Consider the following 23,223-nt stretch of genomic DNA (forward strand, 5'->3'; position numbering starts at 1 on the left):
TGCATATAAGACTTTAACCAGGATTTTCTAAGTCTAAAAAGAGGCATAATTTAGCCAAAATACATGTCAGAGTTATAAGACTTGACCTAATGAGGTTGGTAATTGACCTAGAAGAAGGAAAAAGAAGTTTCAAAGATAGTACCTTTAAATGATAGCCTTATGTACTTTATGCAAAACTTTGATCAATGTGTGATGCCGACGCCGACGCCGACGCCAGGGTGAGTAGAATAGTCGAGCTAAAACGAATGGTATCTCAATTGACTTAATGCAATAAATAAGATGCGTACATATTTAATGATACACAGGCCTTTTCGAACTTGATTACCGGACGCCTAGACAAATCAAATAGGTTAGGTCCGGTGACCGGACACATTGCCAAATGCGCAGTGTCTTATTTTTTTCCGTGACTTAGCGGAAGCTTTCGAGTACGAATATAAAAGCGCCGTCTGGTATCATAATGAGAAATGTACATTATGGTAACCTTTTTATGCTTAGTGCTATGTTGCATTCTGCATTGTGACAAGTGAGATTGTGTTTGTTTAAAACTTTGTTAGCTTTTCATGCGTACGAGTAAGCACATTCAACCTGTCCATGAACCACTTCTGTCCATATTATCAGCATATAGACAACATAAACACATGGGGAAGGTGTGTCTAGGTTAACAACAAGCTAATACACCGAGTAACATGTCCGAATGCAAGATAATGTCATAGACTAATGAAGAAGTAACCATGATATTAAAATGAAACAATTAAGCACATATAAATGTGAAAAAGGAACACGTAAACATAAGATGCACAAATGGTCATGTAACAATGTAAAATGGGATGTCCGAAGGAAGCATGTGAACATGAGAATAACGAATGCATATATGTAAATCGCAAAATTGGATATACGAAAGCACAATGCAGTTTTTGCCCTAATCCTGTTCCATATATTTCAGTAATTAAATAATTAAGTAACTTCAGCTTTAGACCAGAAGGTATCTAAATATTTACAACCAAGAAAAAAGTGATCTAAGTCTTCAAACTCATTACAATATTTACATAATGGACTATTTTCGATGTTTCACTTAATTATCATATATTTAATTATCTTTAATCTAAATTTTTAAACGGGACGACACGCATTTGGAAAAATGTTAACGTTTTAGGATCCATTGTAAATTAAAGGAGTTTATTATTGAGTATGTGATAAATGCTCTTACAGTACGGTGCCAATGGAAAGCATGTATTCTGACGCGACGTTAGAACTGCTGCTACAGCAACATACGTCGTTTGCACACAATTTGTTGTTTCAGAGATCACTGTTAACGTTGGATCAAGTAGAACCATGAAAGAAGGAGAAAATAAGATATAAATCGCGGTTCAGTTATTTCGCTTTGGATATGTTTCATACCCACATTGCGCCTCGTTACCATTGGACTCTTGGTGTTTAGTACATAAGATTGTACAAATACAAAAATTAAAGCATTATTTTGATCTGTAAGGGTTGGGTTGGGTCACCGAATAATGGTTTATCCAGTTTTATGTTAAATCAAGCAGAATTGTACGAATGCTATCATAGAATCTGCAGTCGAAGAAGAGTTTGGTAAAATAAGGTATGTAGGGAAAAAATCTAACACTGGTTGTAGATGCAGATGAGAATATCCGGCAGAGCCTCATTATGGTCAAAACCAGTTATCTACGAACCGGATATTTCCATCTGCATCTACAACCAGTGACAGATTATTATAATTCCTCATTGCATTGTTATCATTTGATAGAGTAAACGTTCTCCACAACTCCATATCTGGAAATATATACAATTTTTACACGGTATCTATGTTACTGAAACATTGATTAGCCTTGTAACCTCCAAATAATTAACCCCGACCCGGCTATTCTAATTTGCAGCTTTAAGGTAGTAGAGGTGTAATAGCAATGTTTACAAAATGGCATTTGCTTGATATATTCTTAAAGATGATCGTGTTTTGCACTGTATTGCAAATTTTTAACAACTTTTACCATGCCGTTTTTTCTAAATTTTGGCTAACTTGTGGTATCTCCTCTAGCTCAAGTAGAAAAAAATTTCAAAATGATGGCCGCTATATAAAATGTTTGCAGAGAACTCATTTTACCATTAATTTTAATAAAAGAATCATCAAACTATTGTTAAACAATTATTAAACACAAAATAAAAATGTGGATACCATTTTATATAGTGTTCCTCAAGTAAACGGATTTAATGATACAGAATTCTAATTTCAACGTTGAAAAAATAAGGTCGAATCCTTTGTTTCTGTTTTGAATTTTGCTTACTTCATTCAAAAATTACCTTGGGACAGATGAAAAATCTACCTAAATTTCTTCCACGATATGTAATCTAAAGAGTGGAAGCAAAATAGAGAATTTTTACCACATGTAACTCAATATTTTTACAGATGTGTAACTCTACCCCTTCTGTTTAAGTAGTAAATTCACTTTGAACAGCAAGAAATCGCTTAGCAAATTTTTTTTTTCATTTTTGTACAATAAATCTATCATAAGTCTTGAAAGAAGTAAAAACTTACTAGAAAAAATCGAAAATAAGGGGGGAAAAAAATTTGGTCCCAGTAGGGCTTGAACCTACGCCCCCTGAGAATTGCAGTAAATGTGGGTTTATGGTAGGAATTGAATACTCTCCCGAAAGGAGGTACTCTATTACACATCTACTACCTTAATTTGAGAAAGAACCTCACAGTTTCAAGAACATGAAAGTTTTCATGTGACAAAAGTATCGACTGATTTATAATAATCAGTGACGAATGACATTGTCTCTTGCATTGTCTGGTTGCATTGAACTGCTTTCTGCAAACACCAGATAACTAATAATTATAATAAATATCAACAGAAACCATTATTTGTCTGAGCGGGGAATCGAACATTGTAAACTAAAGAAAAGAGTGTACAGAGGGTAAACGAACTCTGATATGACATTGACTTAAGGCTGAACTTTTCCATTTTGAAAGTGAACAGTAAAAACTGAAAGTTGCATGACCAATAGCAACTTTTCTCAAGACAAGCTAAATCATAACGAAACAAGCAAAACTCGTTTGTCAGTCAACGGATTTTAAGTTAATAGCTTGGTACAAACAAGTCAAAATAGTCTGGTGGTTTTAGCCCCTGAAAAAAGTTTATGAGGGCCGGAATGTTAATGCTTGGAGATAAAGACTTTATTAAAGTTTAAACATCCCTGGTTCATCTGGGTGCTGTCTCCAAAAAATATATGACCACTATATCAATTTATAGAGGTCAAAAGGTCATGCATTAAAACTGATATTTTCACATAATTTTTGGCACTGATGCAATGATTCATGAAAAATTTCTCATTATACAGCAATTGATTTACAATATTAGGATTAAATAAACCATACACTTATATCCAATTAATAAATTATGACTCGCACCCGAAAACGCATTGTATGCTCATATATAAAGGTTAAAGGTCACAGGGTATATATACAGAACAAAATAGCTAACTGCATTTGCCAATTTTCCAATATCTTTGTAAATTCTTTAAATACAAATTTGAAATTTAGCATATTTTTAGAACAAACTGTTGTTAATAACATAATAAAATTTCAAAAATATTAAGTGACGCCGACATATAAATTTTATTCAATTTACTAACTCACCCCATTTGTAAAAAAGTCACAAAAACACATAAAAGCTGTGTTTTAGTGAACAAGTGAATACTATTTGTAAGAATAAGAACTGTTCATATTAACATTTTTTTCTAGCGAATGGTTAAATATGACACGAATCGTGCTGTTTTTAGAAAAAACAAGTTAATGAAGTTATTTCATTATCTTCCCAAAATACGTTTTCGTTTTTAGTATGTACATGCACATTGTTAACATGTTTGTTTACTTTTTGTGACCCGTCAAAAATTGGTTTAAATCTTAAAATGAATGAATATTATTTCTGAAGACGTGTTTTGGTTTTGTTGTAAGTTCGGCATTTTATCAATTACATATTGTTCTGAGTGTACATTACGTTTCAAAAAGTATTTTATGTTATTTTTTGAAGATATTGGCAAATAAATATGAAGGGCACTTAGCTATTTTGTTCAGGATATAGTAGTTATATACAATTTTAGGAAAGCTTTTATTTTACAGATTAAAAACGTCCCAATAAATCTTTATGTAATTTTTGCATACATTTTATCATGAAATACTGTTGAAGTTCACCTTCCGGCAGGACATATTGTAAAGTTTTAAATGTTTCATTTCGTTGCTTTATTAGCTCCACTTTTCGAAGAAAAAGTAGAGCTATTGCTCTCGCCCCAGCGTCGGTGTCGGCATCGCCGTTGGTTAAAATTTTTGATTAAGTCAAATATATTTGTTACTATCAAAGCTATTGACTTAAAATGGTTATTTACTATCAAAGTCTACACCAGCAGAAACAATTCCCATAACTCTGATTTGAATTTTGATGGAGTTATGCCCCTTTTTGACTAAGAATTTTGGTTAAAGTTTTTGATAAAGTCAAATATCTCTGTTACTATCAAAGCTATTGAGTTGAAACATTAAATAGTTTTTAACTATCAAAGTCTACACCAGGAGAAACAAACTCTCTAACTCTGATTTGAATTTTTACAGAGTTATACCTCTTGTTAACTTAGATTTTTTGGTTAAAGTTTTATAAAGTTTTTACTGGCAAAGCTCTAATTTAGAGTCAAGCAATGAGAAAATGTCGAGTGCGCTGTCTTACGGACAGCTCTGACTTGTTTTAATTCGGGTTGAGACTACTTAACCAAATATTTCTGATTTCTTGTTAAGATAATTTTCTTTTATCTAACTAATGCAGTCAGTTTGATCATACAGATGCTTCTCAGTTTAAATGTCAGAAATATATGTTAAAGATCTAAAAGTCGCAGTAAGTGCTATGAAGTATAAATAAACATGATCATATTGCCTACTGAAAAATTGCATAACCTTGCATATAAAAGGGTATTATTTATCAACTCCATAAATGTTTTAATAATAAACCATTCAATTACGTTAATATTTGAAAAAAAAACAAAGAAAAGAAAAAACAAACAGAAAAACTTTGCCAAAAAATATTCTTTCAATAAAGTTGTGACTTGCGTCTGTGTTCATATTCTGGAAATGTAATATTGTTAATAGCATTTTTATATATCTATCAGAACCAATCGTAATTTCATTTTTGAATTAGTTCTATAACTGAAAAAAAAACACATTTCTTATACTATATGATATAAAAGGGAAGTAATTTCATCTATAAACAAAAAGGAAACTTAATTTGGGTGCATGTGACCTTGACCTTTGCACATGCCATATTGTTTATAATGGTGAATATTTAAGTGGCGTCGTTGGAATATACCAACAAAAATTGCAAGCCAATATATGTATTATGTAAGGATGATGTCTGCTAAAACATATACATGTACTTGTAAACTCATGATTACAGAACAATATTCAGTATTGTTAAATAATTCGTTTATGTGAATTTTTTATATATCTATCAGAACCAATCGTAATTTCATTTTTGAATTAGTTCTAAAACTGATTTACTGAAGAAAAACATATTTATTATACTATATGATATAAAAGGGAAGTAATTTCATCTTCAAACAAAAAGGAAACTTGATTTGGGTGCATGTGACCTTGACCTTTGCACATGCCATATAGCTTATAATGGTGAATATTTAAGTGGCGTCGTTGGAATATATCAACAAAAATTGCAAACCAATATATGTATCATGTAAGGATGATGTCGGCTGTATGTGGGAGTCGCTAAAACATATACATGCACCGGTACTTGTAAACTCATGATTACAGAACAATATTCAGTATTGTTAAATAATTCGTTTATGTGAAATTAGCAGAATAGCAGCATAGAGCAATGAGTTCATATAAACATTCGGAAATATTTAACTGCTTTCCTATATGAAAACTCATCTAGGTTATCGGTATATAACACATTTACTTGGTTTGCTATAAAACTTTTAAAAATGTGAAATTTCTTGTTTAAAGTGGGTAGTGGACGAAATTCCCCACCTGTAATGGATGGAACAACTTATTTCCAGCGGAGCCCACGGCAGGTGTGATATTTACCTTCCCAGCATACATTCTAGACCGATAGTGCTGGAAAAAGTACCAGCACTGAACACTGGTCAGGATATCAGCCGCAACCTTGAATCAAACCCGGACCGCTGTAGCCCAGTCTGCTAACTTCTGCGCCACTCACTCTCTATCAATAGAGAGTTTAAATGCACAAAGGACATACTCTAATTAAGTAACGTATGTACCAACAAGCTGCATCTGGCGAAAGAATACAATATAAAGTAATTTACATAAAGAATTATTCAAAAGTCATTTTAAGATGCTTGTTAACTAAGCACTGTAACCTAATACTCATTGTGTAACTTTGAAAAGTTTGTCAATCTTAAGTGTTAATGTAACGTAGATTTGGTGAAATAAAAGGTACGTTAAACAAAGCATGATATACTAGTACTCAGTGGTAGACAGTCATTGCTCAAAGTCTGGTAAATTGTGGGAGAAGGCATTTTATTCATTAAAAGTATGTAAAAGCGACTTGTAATAAGAACTCACAAATATAAATAAAATCGAATTATACATGTGTTATGCAGTACATTGTTTTAAAAGTAAATGTAAGTATCGGTACATATATTACCATGAAAGCATGCTGAAATAAAACAAGAGGACTGCCTTACGGGTGCAGATGCTCATCTGATTTTTTTTGTCTCTGTATAATAGAAATATTGTCATATCCATGATATTTTAAGTTCAAAAGGGGTTGTAATTCTTGCAAAAAAAAAATGTAGAGTTACTGTACTTGCAGCTTTAAACGGCGAATAACTGCTCCAAGTTTTAAAGCAATGACTTTGACTTTTAATGAGAAAAGTTGACCTAAACGCAAACTTTAAGCAAGAAATCTGATATTTTCTAAGCCCAAAAGGGGTCATAATTCTTGCAAAAAGAAGGATTGAGTTATGTTTCTTGGGGGCCATAATTCTTGCAAAATAGCAGAATGGAGTTACGTTTCTTGCTGTGCAGAGACAGCTATTAATGGTGAACAAGTGTTGCAAGTTTTAAAGTAAAAGCTTTGATAGTTTATGAGAAAAGCTGACCTAAACATAAAACTTAACCAGGCAACGCCGACGCAGACGCCAACGCCGATGACGATCAAGTGATGACAATAATTTTCAAACAAGAGCTGTCACAGAAGACAGCGCGCTCGACTATTTCGATGCTGGATAGTAAAACTTGGCATATCTGAGGAAACTGGAGCTGTCACAAGAGTGATTCCAATGGTAGATGAAGATATTGCACAATAGCCTGAGTCAAAAATATAAAGTAATAAGAGAGGTAAATATAAAGTGTATCAAACACTATATAAGTATATTCTAAGCAAAAAGGGGGCATAATGCATTAAAGATTGGTGCAAAAGTTATGCACCTTGTGTCATATGATGTGGGTGATGATGTGGAACAACTTCTTCAAGTTTGAATTAAATATGCATTTCATAATTAAAACTGAGATATAGTACAAATGCATCAAAATTAACCTTAGATTCTAAGTAAAAGGGGCTTAATTCATGAAAAAATGAACTAGAGTTATGCACCTTGTATCATATGATGTGGGTGATAATGTTGAACAATTATTTTAAGTTTGAATCAGATCCATTCAACAATAACAGAGATAGAGTGAAAGTGCTTTAAAACTTTAACCTGAAATTCTAAGTAAAAAAGGGGGAATAATTAATGACAAAATTGTACCAGAGTTATGCACCTTTCTTCATATGATGAGGGTGATGATGTTGAACAACTATTTTAAGTTTGAATCAGATCCATTCAGTAATAACACAGATAGAGTGAAAGTGCATCAAAACTTTAACCTGAAAATCTAAGTGAAAAGGGGGACAAATCACGAAATATTGGTACCAGAGTTATGACCCTTAGGTGAGATGATGTGGGTGATGATGAGGAATAACTATTTTGAGTTTGAATCAAATCCATTAAGTAATTACAGAGATAAATAGAAAAAAGAGAAAGTTTAAAAAAGCAAAAACTTTAACCAAAGTTGGGACGCGGAAAGACACCGACGCCTGGTCGAGTAGGATAGCACCCTTATACTTCGTATAATCGAGCAAAAAATCAGATGAGCCAAATAGGAACCCCATATTCTATAACAATGCTTAAGATATCTGTGTTAAGTTATATACAAACATTTAAATATGCAGACAAAGGGAATATACAACTATCAAAGATCATATGTTGTGCTGTACATGATATATATTGATGATAACATAAGTGCCAACGAGCTGAGGTCTGATTTAACAAGTACATAATACGGTAAATATGTATCTTAATGTATTAAGTATTGATTGCGAACATCTGCCGATATATTTTCTATATAATTGAACAATCCCTTACGCAAGTAGGGTACCACAAACCTTTTGACAAAAGCTTTGTAACGATCAACTGATGCCAGTAACGTAAGTACTATTTAGACCACTGAATAGAAAGTAATGTCATTTAGTGTTTAACAATATGGTTCAGACAACTACATTCTATAAAGGGAGATAATTTAAAAAATGAGCGAGATAGACTCATCATTTAATAAACTTCAGTTTCTTTCAGTGGTCTTTATCGTTGTGTGAAATTTCAACAAAAATGATTGGTTAAATTTAGAGTTATTCTTTGGAAAAGAACTGTTATATGTAAGTTTAATAAAGGGAGATAATTCAAAAAGTAAGCTAGATAGATTTATTGTACTTGTACAAAGCACTTTTCCTTAATGTCCTTAATCTTTGTATGAAGTTTGAATGAATTCCTTTTATCACTTTTGGATAACATATTAATAGTATCTATATATGACATTGTCTCAACGTAAATAGATAAAGTGCACGACCTTTGACCCTAATTTCAGACATTGTTTCTATTTGTCATGTTCTCTTTTAGCTTTGCATCAATTCTAAGTGACTAAAAATAGTTTCATAATACATTTAGGGTACAATTTGTCAGAAAAATTGCCAGTACATAATCATTGAAAAAAAGGCTACACAAAAAAAGTTGCAAAATCAGAATTTCATAGCATGACCTTTTGACCCCTCTAATTTACATAAAACATCGTTATAATTTTTGGAGACAGCTATCAAAGTAACCGGTAAGGTTCAAGCTTCAACAAATATGTTGTCTTCGGGCATTAACGTGCCGGCCCTCATAAAATGATTTCTAGAGCACTTTTGTCACTAAAACCACCAGACTAAAATGTTATGAGTTAGACCAAGGATTTTTAAATACAGGGCACCTGTAACATGTATTTTTACAAAAGTATTATCATGTTAAGGTGGAATGCGCCTAATTTGAAGTTACAGGGTTCCGCTTCGAAATTTTGTTTAATATAAAATTCAGCATATTCCTCATAATTATAATGCGTATTTTACATTTTTGATATTTCTGTAACTTTTTTCTCTACAAACCTTAAAACACGACCATTGACGTCCATTTCCGATGAACCATGATTTCACGCCCGTAAGACTGTTTTCGTAAATCGTTCTATTCAGTCAACAAGTATCGATTTGCTTGTTTCTCATCATATTTTCATTTAAAAATGTCTTTAAAATGGTGTATAATAAGTGGAGATAATTTTAACGTTAAGTCGGTATTTACGTTAAAGTGACGTCAGAGCGACAAATATGACATTTAGTTTTGAATAAAATTTTGCGTTAATCTTGCCCATGTAAAATCAAAACGATAGAACTTGACAAAAAACTAACATGATCATAATAACTTTATTTTCTGTCGATTGAAGGAATAATATTATGGGGTCACCGAATTCATTCTCGCGTAAAATTACGTTAGGCTACCCCTATCCCCAAAATCACAAGGTAGTGCAATAGTGTATTTTTTCATGTATCTCCTCTTTTCAGGATAAACTCTACTATTTCATTTTTCCTGGTAAATTTAAATCAAAATAACCTTTAAAACTCTGTTATGTTGGGCGAAATTGTTTCAGTGTAGAACTCAGATTTTAATGTTTAGATTATATTCAATATATGAGAATGCGACAAAATCGACACCCCATTACCCTTTGCGCTGAATTACATTACTCTACCCCTACCCCAGATAAAAAAAAGAATGCCTAATTCAATGTTTATTCTGATTCTCGTGATCAAGACAAACTCATTTTTAACCTATTTTAAGTAATAAAATTTAATCAAAAGAGGCCTTTACAACTATGTAATGGTTTCATTCAACGTTAAAATTGAAATGATTTATCTCGCAAGCTAATAATGATACATGAAAACTCATGTATCGATGCACATTACTTTGTCAATATTTACAAAAATAAACTAGAGCTATCACTAAAGGTGATGAATGTACACCCCCCCCCCCCCCCCCCCCCCACCCCCCGCATGCACTGACACAGGACATTGCAATTTGACGCACACAAGATTGCATAATTATGTGGACTGTATGTATATATAGACTGTATGTATACAGTATAGTAACAAAAAACAAAGTCCCATAACTATGCAGAATATTTATCTAAAAGAATCCTAAAAGAATGTAACATGCACCATGCACAACTAGGGTTGGTACTGATCATTTGTGTGAAGTTTCATTAAATTGTGTGCAAGGGTTTGGTAGATTAGGCACGCACAAAATTGCATATGCAGACTGTATGTACATAGTATGTTAACAAGAAACAAAGTCCCATAACTCTGCAATTTTTTTTCTGAAAGAACCTAACATGCCCCATGCACAACTACTGTTGTTACTGATCACTTGTGTGAAGTTTCATTAAATTGTGTCAACTGGATGAGGAGAGATGGTGCGCACAAGATTGTGTCTATGTATATAGGATAGTAACAAAAAAACAAAGTCCCATAACTCTGCAATTTTTTTTCTCTAAAAGAACCTAACATGCCCCATGCACAACTACTGTTGTTATTGATCACTTGTGTGAAGTTTCATTAAATTGTGTCAACTGGATGAGGAGAGATGGTGCGCACAAGATTGTGTCTATGTATATAGGATAGTAACAAAAAAACAAAGTCCCATAACTCTGCAATTTTTTTTCTCTAAAAGAACCTAACATGTCCCAAGCACAACTACTGTTGGTACTGATCACTTGTGTGAAGTTTCATTAAATTGTGTCAAGGGGATGAGGAGAGATGGTGCGCACAAGATTGTGTCTATGTATATAGTATAGTAACAAAAAAAAACAAAGTCCCATAACTCTGCAAATTTTTTTTCTAAAAGAACCTAACATGCCCCATGCACAACTACTGTTGGTACTGATCACTTGTGTGAAGTTTCATTAAATTCTGTCAAGGGGATAAGGAAAGATGGTCCGCACAAGATTGCGCCTACGGACAGACGGACAGACAGACAGACAACCTGAAACCAGTATACCCCCCTTACAACTTTGTTGTCGGGGGTACAATAAAAAAAAACGACAGAATATAATGAAACTCTTTTATTTGATTTATCTCAACCTTTAATTCTAACAAGTACGCTGTATAGAATTTCATCACAGGCCGCTATTTCTGTGACGTATTATCTATGCGTAAAACTTTGTTACATAAAGAGTTTTATGCATCTTACAGCACTGAGGCAAACAAATATGTGACCATGACTGAGAAAATGGGTCCAGATGAGGAATTTTGACAATTTCAGGTTTTTGGATATTTAGAAAGTATATTCATTCAGAAATAAATCCTGAAAATTTCAGATGAAAATCTTCAAAATTGTCAATTTTATGACAGATTTTGTAACATAGATATTAAAAATAAAAACAGTACATTTCAGTTATCCTTTCTTTCTAGTTTATTTCTCACATACTGGTAATGGTTAACAATTCTGAAATCAATTTATCTTTTGTTACAATTGCATGATATAAGTAAGATCCCATTCTTAATACACAAAATGATAATCAATTAAAATCTACAACAATTTCTATAAAAATATTTCTAAAATTGTGTTACCATGGCAACAAATATATTAAAATCCCTTTTCTATGATAAAACTTAAAAAAAACATGTTAGCTTGAAATAAGGATTTTAAAAAGTAAAATATTTTAAGACATATGTATTTACAAAAATAAACTAAAAATTTCCCATGAAAATATTACGAATGTTTGGTTTTATGACAGTTTTTGTAACATGGGTAATAACCATAAGAATAAGACAGATTTGTCATTGTTTCTTCATAACTTGTCTTTTACATGCTGATAATAAATGACTACTTTGGAAAAAAAAAAACCTTCTATTACTATGAAACTTTATTTTTGTGATGCTTACTTAAAACAGAAAACTACAGCTAATTTAAATCTTTCATATTTTCTATGAAAGCATTATTCAAATTGCGTTACCATGGCAACATATGCAATAAATTGCTTTTTCTACAATAGTACTTAAAAAAAAAGGCTTAATTTAAAATAATGTTTCCTGTAAGTTGGATATACTGAAGTATATGTATTTGAAAGTAAAATTTGAAAATTATATGTGAAAAAATATAAAATATTTGGTTTTATGACAGATTTCGTAACACGGGTAATAACCACAAGAATAAACTATTTCAGTCGTTGTTTCTTCAGTTTGTGTTTTCACTTATTGGTAATCACTGGCTGTTTTTAAATAAATGAATCTTCTTTTACAAAGAATATTTAGATATTCACTTAAAGTGCAAAGATCTAGCTGGCTAAAGTCCTTCACATTTTCTATAAAAACATTATTAAATTATGTTACCATGGCAACATATGCATTTGATTCTGTTTTCTACAATAGTACTTTAAAACAGAGCTTAATTTGGAAAAGTGTTTCAGATAACTTGAATATTATAAAGTGGTATGTATTCAAAAATATTATCTCAAAATTTCATGTTAAAAAGTTAAAATGTTTTGTTTTATGACAGTGTTTGTAACATGAGTAATAACTATAAGAATAAGACATTTCTGTCATTGTTTCTTCATAACTTGCCTTTTACCTGCTGGTAATAAATAACTATTTTGAAGTACATGAAACATATATTACTATTGTTTTTTTTTTTTGTTGTTTATGCTTATTTTAAAGTAGAATACCAGAAAGTACTGTTAATTAAATTGTTTCCATATTTTCTAGGAAAATTGTGTTACCATGGCGACATATGTTTTAAATTCCCTTTTCCTACAATAATACTTAAAAGCAAGAGCTTATTTTAAAAAAGTATTTCTAATAAGTTAAATATTTGAAAGTATAAGTATTCAGGAAAGAAATCTGAAAATTTCACATAAAAACTTTAAAACAGCCATGTTCTGTAACAAAAGTAGTTATGTAAGAATAAACATTTCAGTCATCCCTTTCCTCATAATCTGTTTTTTTTCACTGGCTAGTTATAACTGACAATACAAAAAAGTGAACATTTTTTTACCATTACATTATATACTGTAGATCCCTTATTGAAATACAAATCCATAATTTCAATGAAATATAATTTGAATTATGTTACCATGGCAACATAAATACTAAATTCCTTTTTCTAAAAATACTTTAATAATTAACACAACAGCTTAACTTTTGATGAAGGTTACACTGCTACAAACTCTGATGAAAAGTAGATATTTATTTCTAGCCGATACTTTAATGTTTGTAACTGAAACTGAAACTACAACCTTTACTTGATGTTTAACCTTAACAGCTAAACACATCTATATGAACAGCAAAATAGGCTAAAGTGTTGTGTATTAAAACGTTTGAACTCAACAGCAAATTCTATCTTTTACATTCACTTCCTTTTTTCAGTTCTCAGAAAAATCCTCGCCAATCACAATTTCAGTTTTCAGTTAAAGTGGTTTGGGACAAACAGAATCCTTTGACTTTTCAGACAAATACTATTCTCTTACGAGTCCATACAGGTACCATTGTCAGGCTTGTGTCATTCCATGTCAATAATATTCGTTTGGCAAGGGGGAGTAGATTTTAGTAAGTTAACTGGACTGTCACTTTTAACACTAACAATCCAGGTGTTTCTGCAGACATGATAAAGTGGTAATACTGGGTTATCTTCTTCAAAAGTTTAAAATATTGTGATAAGATATTTCTTCATTGGTAGAATGTGACAGGATTTAAATCATTGTTGACCAACTGTGCAGTGTTATGGCCTTTCTTTCATGACTGACACACTGTGTCAGCAATATCATGTATTATTTAAGGTCTCAGCATTCACCCTCCTCCACAAATTCTTCTAAATTCAAAAGTGCAAGTCAGATTCAAACTTTGCATGGTCTGTGATCATTGTTGAATATTCAATCCATCTGTGATATCCTGTAACAAATAAGTAAAACAAATTATTTTAAATAATTAACCATATTATTTTAAATAATTAACCTAGGAGTCTCTTTATTTAATAAAAGCAGAGTTATCACTATTTGATAATAGATGATTCTTTAATTTCTTACAACCAATGCTCTAAAATATTGACAAACAGACTGACAACAGCGTGCTGTCAGTATATAAAATGTACTTTGTTTGTAGATTTTGATTACTGCAAATAGGATGTTCTAAAAAACATTTTTTTGCATTTATTGGGTTAACCCTTAACCTGCTTAATTTGTAAAATTGACTACTCCATCTTTAAATAGAGACAGTACCATTTATAGCTTATATAGGGTTCTCATAGAAAATTTGCAAAGTATCAAACACTGCAGATCATGATCAGACTGCACAGATGTGCAGGTTGATCTTGATCTGCACTGGTTGCAAAGACAAACATAGCTGCCTCATGCAGCCTAAGGGTTAAAAGTATACACTGTTTTAACAGCTATCAAAAATGGTTGTTACCTAGTAAAAGTCTCCACAGACTGTACCACAGCAAGATGTTATTTCCATCTAGCTAGTAACATTGTCAAAATGGAATACCAATACAGGTAGTGATGTACAATGCTAACAAGTTGTCTGCCCCTTAACCAACTGGGTTGCTTCATAATCAAGAGGAAAATTTTGCATTCCTGAAAAAAAAAAATTAAAAGTCTTTGGTAAAAGTATCTGTTATCTTCATGTATCTCAGGAACCTTTACAGTCTTCATTCTAATCTATATTCTTGGTGCAATAAAACTGGTAAAAAAATTCAATCACATCACAATTTCTAAGTCAAGAATGGTTTAATTAAATTTGAAAATAATCACATTACAATTAAACTAAATTACAACTAATTGATTTACTTTGAACAGTATTATACTTAATTAAAACTCCTATTATTTAGAACTATATTCTACAAGTTAATGAGATACCAACTTATACACATGTACATGTTGTGTTCAGCATTCAAATCATCCATGTACTTATTGAGAGCCACAGACTTTTCTCAGGCTAATAGCCAATGTAATGAAGACTTTACACCAGCTGATCTCCTCAAAACCAGATTGTTGAAGTTAAATTTCAATAATGCCAGTTTTGTCAGTTTAAGCCATTTAATAGTCATAGTACATGTACATACATTGTACAAATCATTAGTGTAGAAGAAGACTTATTTTGAACTGACTCCAACAAAACCTAGATAGAGGTATAAATAAATAATATATTGCATTAAAATTTTAATAAGAGCCATTAGCTGCATGTTACTTACCTGATTCCCCAAAGCACATCCAAAATATGTTACATTTTCTTGGGATCTTAAAGTAAACAGGCCAATTTCCTGGCTGTTGTATGGTATATGAACCAGCTGTATAGTGGAATGAACCATCAAAGGAACAAGGAATATCATCTGAAAGAAGATACATTACATGTACTGTAAACATCACTAAAATCAAAAACTTTATGAATACTAAATTAATAATGTGATTGTGAAAGGCTTCATTAACTTACCACAAAATACTATAAAAGTTATTATACTATGAGCCTATTTTTTACAGGATCATAAATTGTTTTACACACAGCAAGGCTCAAAAATTTCAAAATTAAAAAGATTTTCATTATTATACATGTTATATGGCATAAATTCCCACTATCCAAAAAAAAAAATCATCCTGTTACAAAACATTCTGAATCAACAATAATAGATCAACAATAATAGAAAAAGAGAGTAGTCACCTGACAGAATTAACATGACTTATGAGACCCACAGCAAAAACAGTTACCATTTTATAAATGGAAGTGTCTAGACATCCGGTAACCAGAAACCTAGCCGGTGTTCTAGCCAACCGGTATCAGGACGCCTAGCCTATCCAAATTTCTATCCTATAGAGGTTTTCTAGGTGTCCGGTAATCAATTTTCAAATATTGTATACGCCTTGCAGTTGAATATTCAAACCTATGCCAAAAAATGATACAATAAATTTATTTCCTTACAGTATTCATATATAAAAAGATCGCCGAACAGCTAGAAAAACATTAGCGGAGAGGCTAGTCGTATTGTTGCCGGACAGCTAGAATGCAGGGTAGGCGTCCGGTTACCGGACGTCTGCATATTTCCTTTTAAAATACCTTGGCTACTACGTGAGAGGGGACATTTCGAGAAATGATGTGACACAGGCAGGCATCTATAAGTCTGCATCAAATTTATTAATTATCATTGCTACATCATGTACATGTATATTGTATTTTCCATAAAAATGCTTACTATGGACAATGTACTAATTTGATGAATCCTGGTCACCTCCAGTAAGAAGCTGCCTGCCTTCAATAATCTTTGTGATAACCCAACTGACCATTTTATATTAAATACACAGGCATAGTGAAATCATCTGTGTTTAGTGGCCACAAGATAAATTTAATAAATTTCCCTCGGTATGTTTTGGATTCACTTCCGGGTAAAAAAAACGACTTATTTCAGTGAAAGTTTCAAATATATTAGAGAACTTCATTAACAACTGTTTTTAAACGGTACTTACCAAATCAGTAAACAGTATTACAAGTCGCAGAACCCTTCATCGTTGAACAAAAGGTAGTTAACAAAAGTAAACTTCTCATGCTTCCCCGTTTTACTGTTAAAATCCGAAACCGGAAACATCCATAGCGAAGGGGAAACAACTGATTTTCAACGAAATATTTTGCCTCAGGCGTAATACCACTATTTTTTTACAGGTCTGATGTCTAAATATTCTTTCTGTAGTAGGCTGTCATCAATCATGTAACAAGCAGTCGTACTTTAACGTTCAAACTTTTGCTAATTAAAACATCTGTAAAAAAGCTGCGCGCGTAAACTTGGCGCAACTTTAAACGTCGTTTCTCGATATTACGTCATGCCGCATCTGGACCGGTTTTCAAAGACGACGTCACAATTATAGGCCTACATTATACATATTTGCCATAAATATCGTATTAGGTAATATAGGTGTCTTCCTTATGAAGCAGATTCGAACGACAACCAGTCTTCAGAAAATAATACTGGGGCCAACAGAACCTGGCCAACCTCGACGAGTACGAAAAAAGTAAAACGTAGGTCAAAATGGGAAATATTCATTTGAACATAATACATAACTCGGGAAAAAGTGCTAATACAACTTTAGAAAATTCAGAAAGCCTTTATGTAATTATAACATCATGTTCGAGTAAACATTATTGATTTATCTAACATTATTACAATTTTACGTTTTGAAAATATTTCGATTGTTTGGAGATTAGTCGGACACCCCAATTTCGAATAAAGTGCATCCTCTGTGAATAACCGCGGAAAAACAGAATAATTGTTGTACGGAGGCTGTTGCTCTGAAAAGGTTAATTTATTTAGCAACTTGGCCAGATAGAAATACCATCCTTTGCAAAGAGGTTTTAGCTCTCCGGAGATGTGTGTAAAAATGTTATCCTTGTATTCATAGACACATAATAGAAACATATTCCATACATAATATTGTTTCCTAATATTAGAAACATCAGAAATACAAGTAAACACTCCCCTAAACATTCCATGACATAAAAAAGAAAGAATTTTTTTTTGATTTATCGCTGTTTTCTATGTTACTGCGGGCAGTTTACCTAACCAGTGTTCCTGGATTCTGTATTCTCAACAAATAACTTCTATCTTCACCAAATAAATCAGAGATGGAGGATGAATGATTTCGGACACGTGCCTTCTATCAAATTGTCACGCCATACCCGGGGACCCAACTCGCGATTCATAGATCTACGCTCCTTCTACTGAGCTAGGCGGATGGGTTATAAGAAAGAAAGAAAAGACACTCGCTGTGACTCAACGAAACCTCTCTTATATCAAATAGCGCCTGTGGTATAAAATTTCAAAATAATGAAAATTTAATTCTGACAGGTAAAACCAAATTCCGACGTCAAATTATGTGAACATATGCGTGGAGCGGGTAATTAACCGGACAAGCCGATGACAACTTATCTTATGGTCAGATGTTACTAGGGTAGTAAAGTAAGAAACGAAATAGTAAAACTGTAAGACCTTGGGATGTGCGTGCGTGCTTTGGAGGGGCGGTTGAGTCAAGTGTCATACGCCTGAAATCACAAACTTTAGAATATTCGAACTTGTTATATAATATTATTACATGAGTACCTATAAATAGTAACAAATTTGTGTTGAAAATTCTCCCATTATCGCATTGCGTCATGCATTATCACATTATCATAATAAGCCCCGGGGCCATTATCGATAATGGCCCTGGCGTTAGCGCGGGAAATTAACGTCCGTAAACAGAAATGACGTCATGGCGTTTCGTGGAGGTAAAACAGCGAATATTTCAGTTTTATTTTATCATCTTGAGCGTAACATCGTGTATTCTTCGTGAAATAACGTATTTTTATCCCTAAATTATGCATTAAGCAAGAAAGTACAACTATCCAGGTATTTGATTTTATACAGTAAATAGAATCTTATACAAATAATATAGAAACTGAAAAGCTGAAATTTATTGTGCCAGAAGATGCAAGCTAGTACCCATAAAAATGACACAAAAATAATCCTCACTATATTATAGGTAAACATGTAATAAACAGGTAAATACATGGGAGAGCGGTGCCTTTGAGTGATAATGGCCCTGGAAGAAGATAATAGCCCTCGGGCTAAAGCCCTCGGGCTATTATCACCTTGCCAAGGCCATTATCACTCAAAGGCACCGCTCTCCCATTTATTAACCTATACTTAATCAATGATATTGTACATGTTGGTGTTTCAAGTGTGAATACTCCGAACAACATAAACAATTGCATATGCAAATATTCTTCATGTTAGCAGTGTTTTACAACGGAAAACATGTTTATTGGTACTTCGAATAAGAAAAATATGAAGAAAAAAAAGCTTTATCATATAGAAAATATATTCAAAAATAACGTATCAGTATTTTAAGCAAAGTTGTCGTATTGGCGTATGTTATACATTCTGCATTGAAACCATTTCGCACTTAAATTGCCAGTTTTACAGTTATAAAGACCTCTTTTGAAAAGAAAACACTCTTTCTCACGTACCATGATTCGTTTTATGCCTGTAGTGAACAACTGATGAACGAGAGTGTAAAATACTAAGATATGAAATCAGATATATCAGAAAAACAGCCAACCTAAGCAATGTTGTGGTTTGGGGGTAGGGGTAGCGTAATGTAATTTTACGCGAAAATGAATTCGGTGACACCATAATTTTATCCCTTCAATCGACAGAAAATAAAGTTTTCATCATCATGTCAGTTTTTTGTCAAATTCTACCGTTTGGGTTTTACACGAAACAAGATTAACGCAAACTTTTTATTTAAAACTAAACGTCATATTTGTTGCTCTGACGTCACTTTTACGTAAATATCGACTTCAACGTTAAAATGATCTCCAAAAATTATACACCATTTTAAAGACATTTTTAAATGAAAATATGATGAGTAACAAGTACATCGATACGTGTTGACTGAATAGAACGATTCACGAAAACATCTGATGGACGTAAAATCACGTCTCATCAAAATGGACGTCAATGGTGGTGTTTGAAGGTTTGTAGAGAAAAAAGTTACAGAAATATCAAAAATGTAAAATACGCATTATATGAATAATATGCTGAATTCTATATTAAACAAAATGTCAAAACGAAACCCGATAACTTAAAAATAGGCGCATTTCACCTTAATCAATTAATACAAACTTTAAGAAATAATACATTGCAGAACTGTTACACGGCAGAGGAATAATTTCAATAGTAGGTCGTCACGTGCCTTCGTTTGTTCACACCAGGACCGGAAATGGAAATACACCTTGTGGAGTTGCTTCATTTTGTCGTTTTCTTATATTGTGAATGAAACAAATTGTACAAAAAAAAAATACAGAAAAACGAAACTTTCTTCGTAGCACTCTTTCGTATTTACACGAAACGCAGAAAAACTGAAATAAATCAAATGCTTGCCATAAGCTACAGTCAAGATGACATTTATGTCACAACCTTTAAGAACGTAATAAAAGTATTTAATGTACAGTAGATTTATCCATATTTTGCAGTATGCCATGCGTCAAATTTTCTTACTGTACTCAAAATACCGTCAAATAACTTCATTGTTTGCATTTTTAGCAAGCATGTGCGCGTCACACCACTAGAAAAAGAAGAAATTTTAGTATTACTGCATTATTTTTTTTTTTTAAGAATTTTTTTGCTCGTTTTACAAGCAAAATAAATAATATTTTAACTATGAGATAAAAACTTTGTACAATAAAATTACAATAATGAAATATATAACTCGGCTGAAATTCACCCAATTTATACGTTTTCTCGAAAATCTGGTATTTTAGAAAATTTCGAAATGTAGGTAAAGAAATAATGAAATAACGAATAGCCTTATCACGTTGCTTTCAACCCAAAATACATGTAAATGTCATTTGACTTTTCACGCAACTCTTAATCATAAGTCTTAATTCTACACGTTATTTGTGCCAAATATATTACTAAGCTAGGGTATTAATAATAAGCTTGAAATATTACAAACTATGTCGATCTAAATTAAGTTAATACTTTTATTGAGGTCATGAGTTCGTATCCAATGGTTTAGTACCGTCAGTGGGTGACAAAACTTGGATGATGGTGACAGCCCGCGCGGCATAAGTTCTTGGATTACTTTTTGGAGGAAACTGTGTTGTTTTTTTTTTTTCAAAGAAGAAATAACACATATTTCGTAAGATTTTATTTTCTATTTTTATTTATCTTTTTTATTTTGGTTGATTTACAGTACTTTGTATCGCTTTATTTTGAATTAAAATTTTAGACAAAGTTACGCAGTCCTGAAAGAAAAATTACGCATATAATTGTGTATGTGTTAATCTTAACAATTATCTTACTTTCAAGTTTTAAAATACTAGACAATTTATAATCTACGAATTCGATAAAGGCAAATGGGTATTTTAAGTAATCAAACGGGTCATGAAGACCGGATTTAGAATTCAGCTTTGGTAAATTTCACAAAAAAGTTTTCAGATAGAGCTAATCAAGTGCTAGTGTTTTAAAAATTCATTTCAACCTTAATTGTATTGAAAATAGAAATTTCTTTAAACGACTTCTCCTAATGAACTGGTTGATGGATCAACTGGTCTGTAGAATCAATGTAAGTTCCTTTCTCAGTTTTGTTCAAATGTGGGCACCTGCCTCTTTTAGAGGTAGTTCGACCTAAAAATAAAAGATAAAAACTTTCTTCTCATGAAATGAGTGATTGGTCTTCATCAAACTTTTGCATCATTGTCAGGTTTTCTTTAAAGCTTTTTTATCTGGTGGGGTTACTTATCCCCTTTTAGGGGTCACAACAGCTAAAAATAGAAAAAGGTTTAAACAATTTCATCTCAAGAACCCCGTAATAGAGCCTCATTTTTGTAAGGACCTCTCTCAATTGTGTACAAATAGGGGCACTTGCCCCTTTTGCCAGCCGCAAGAGGTATAGATTACATAGAAAAAGCTTAAAACAACGTCTCCTCGAGAACCGCTTAATGGATCTTCGTCAAGCTTGGTATGTAGCATCATTGTAAGGCACTCACCCAATTTTAATTAAAGTGGGGAACTTGGCCCCTTGAAGGGACCATTAGAGTTTTACCGTTTTTATGTTTTGTGTGCTAAAACAGACCTCACCATTCATGATACAATGTGTCAAATGTCACACGGTCAAATAATCAAAGTCAGGGGAGCTATTTAGGGCCGCTATGGCCCTCTTTTGTGCCGTCCACTTATTTATTTATTTATTTATTTTTATTTATTTATTTATGTCTCATTCATTTACAAACATATAAAATTACATACAGACTAAAACAATTGTAAATGACCGTTCTAAATAGAACTATAAGAGACCATATACATACTCACATTTAAAAACATACCATATCACTTACAAATTCATATTAAGAATTAGAATATAAAATCATGTGTACTATATTCAATATCATTTATGAATAAAATCCCTCTGGTATGACTCTACATAAAAGTTGACAATGACCAAGTGACTACATGAATACATCTACGGATGTTGAAGGAGTACACGAATGTTGAGTAACTGACCGAGTGAGTACATGAATGTACGGATGTTGAGGTATGTAACCGAGTGGGTACTTAAAAAACAGACGTACAACTTAATCCTTTCATTAGAAAATGTCCTATTTTCTTTCATCTATCAAAGGAGTTCTTTTTCTTCAAATAGCTGTAGTATATAATATATATTATATATTTAAGTTTATAAGGGAGGCGGCTTTTTGTCAGAAGTTGCTGTTCTTAGCTATATAGTCTACGGCTTATTATGTAATTATTTTGCAACTGGCATGATAAAATATAGATCACCCATAACATTGGACCTATTTGTATAACTAATAACACCGGTTTGTAAAAGTTATTAAAACATATCAGGTGTCTTTAATGTGACTGACTGCCTTCATAATTAGTACGCAATCGGGCACATATATCAGGTGGTTAAGCTGGGTTTTTTAATCCTAACTTAACATATCACGCGATATCTATAATTGTAAATTAAATCTTTTGAAGTTTGATGGATATTTCCTTTTAAACTGATGTTCAAGTTTGGAAAAAAAAAACTAAATTTGTAACATCTGCATCGTGTAAAGGGCATAAATTACTATTGGTATTAATTTACATTTTTATATTCTTAACATAATCGAAAATATACCATTAGAAATCATAAGGCTTCACTTTTGATAGCATAATTAAAGCAGATAACTTTAATTACACGCCTAACAAAAGATAAAGAATGAGAGTACCTCTACCTCGAACTCAGTCCCAAGCCCCCCTGTAAAATTTTACCGCTGTGACCACCAT

The 23,223-nt window shown here is 32.3% G+C and overlaps 1 long non-coding RNA gene across 1 annotated transcript; it reads right to left on the reverse strand.

The window, feature by feature from the left end:
• Window positions 1-11,647: 11,647 nt before the first annotated feature.
• Window positions 11,648-17,001, reverse strand: LOC128551973 (uncharacterized). Its single transcript, XR_008368935.1, has 4 exons — window positions 16,883-17,001; window positions 15,619-15,756; window positions 14,835-15,001; window positions 11,648-14,318 (listed from the first exon to the last, which is right to left on the reverse strand). It is a non-coding gene; the product is annotated as an uncharacterized LOC128551973 (long non-coding RNA).
• Between the last annotated feature and the right edge of the window lie 6,222 nt (window positions 17,002-23,223).

The sequence above is a fragment of the Mercenaria mercenaria genome, unplaced genomic scaffold (assembly GCF_021730395.1).
Source record: "Mercenaria mercenaria strain notata unplaced genomic scaffold, MADL_Memer_1 contig_1885, whole genome shotgun sequence".
NCBI lineage: Eukaryota > Metazoa > Mollusca > Bivalvia > Venerida > Veneridae > Mercenaria > Mercenaria mercenaria.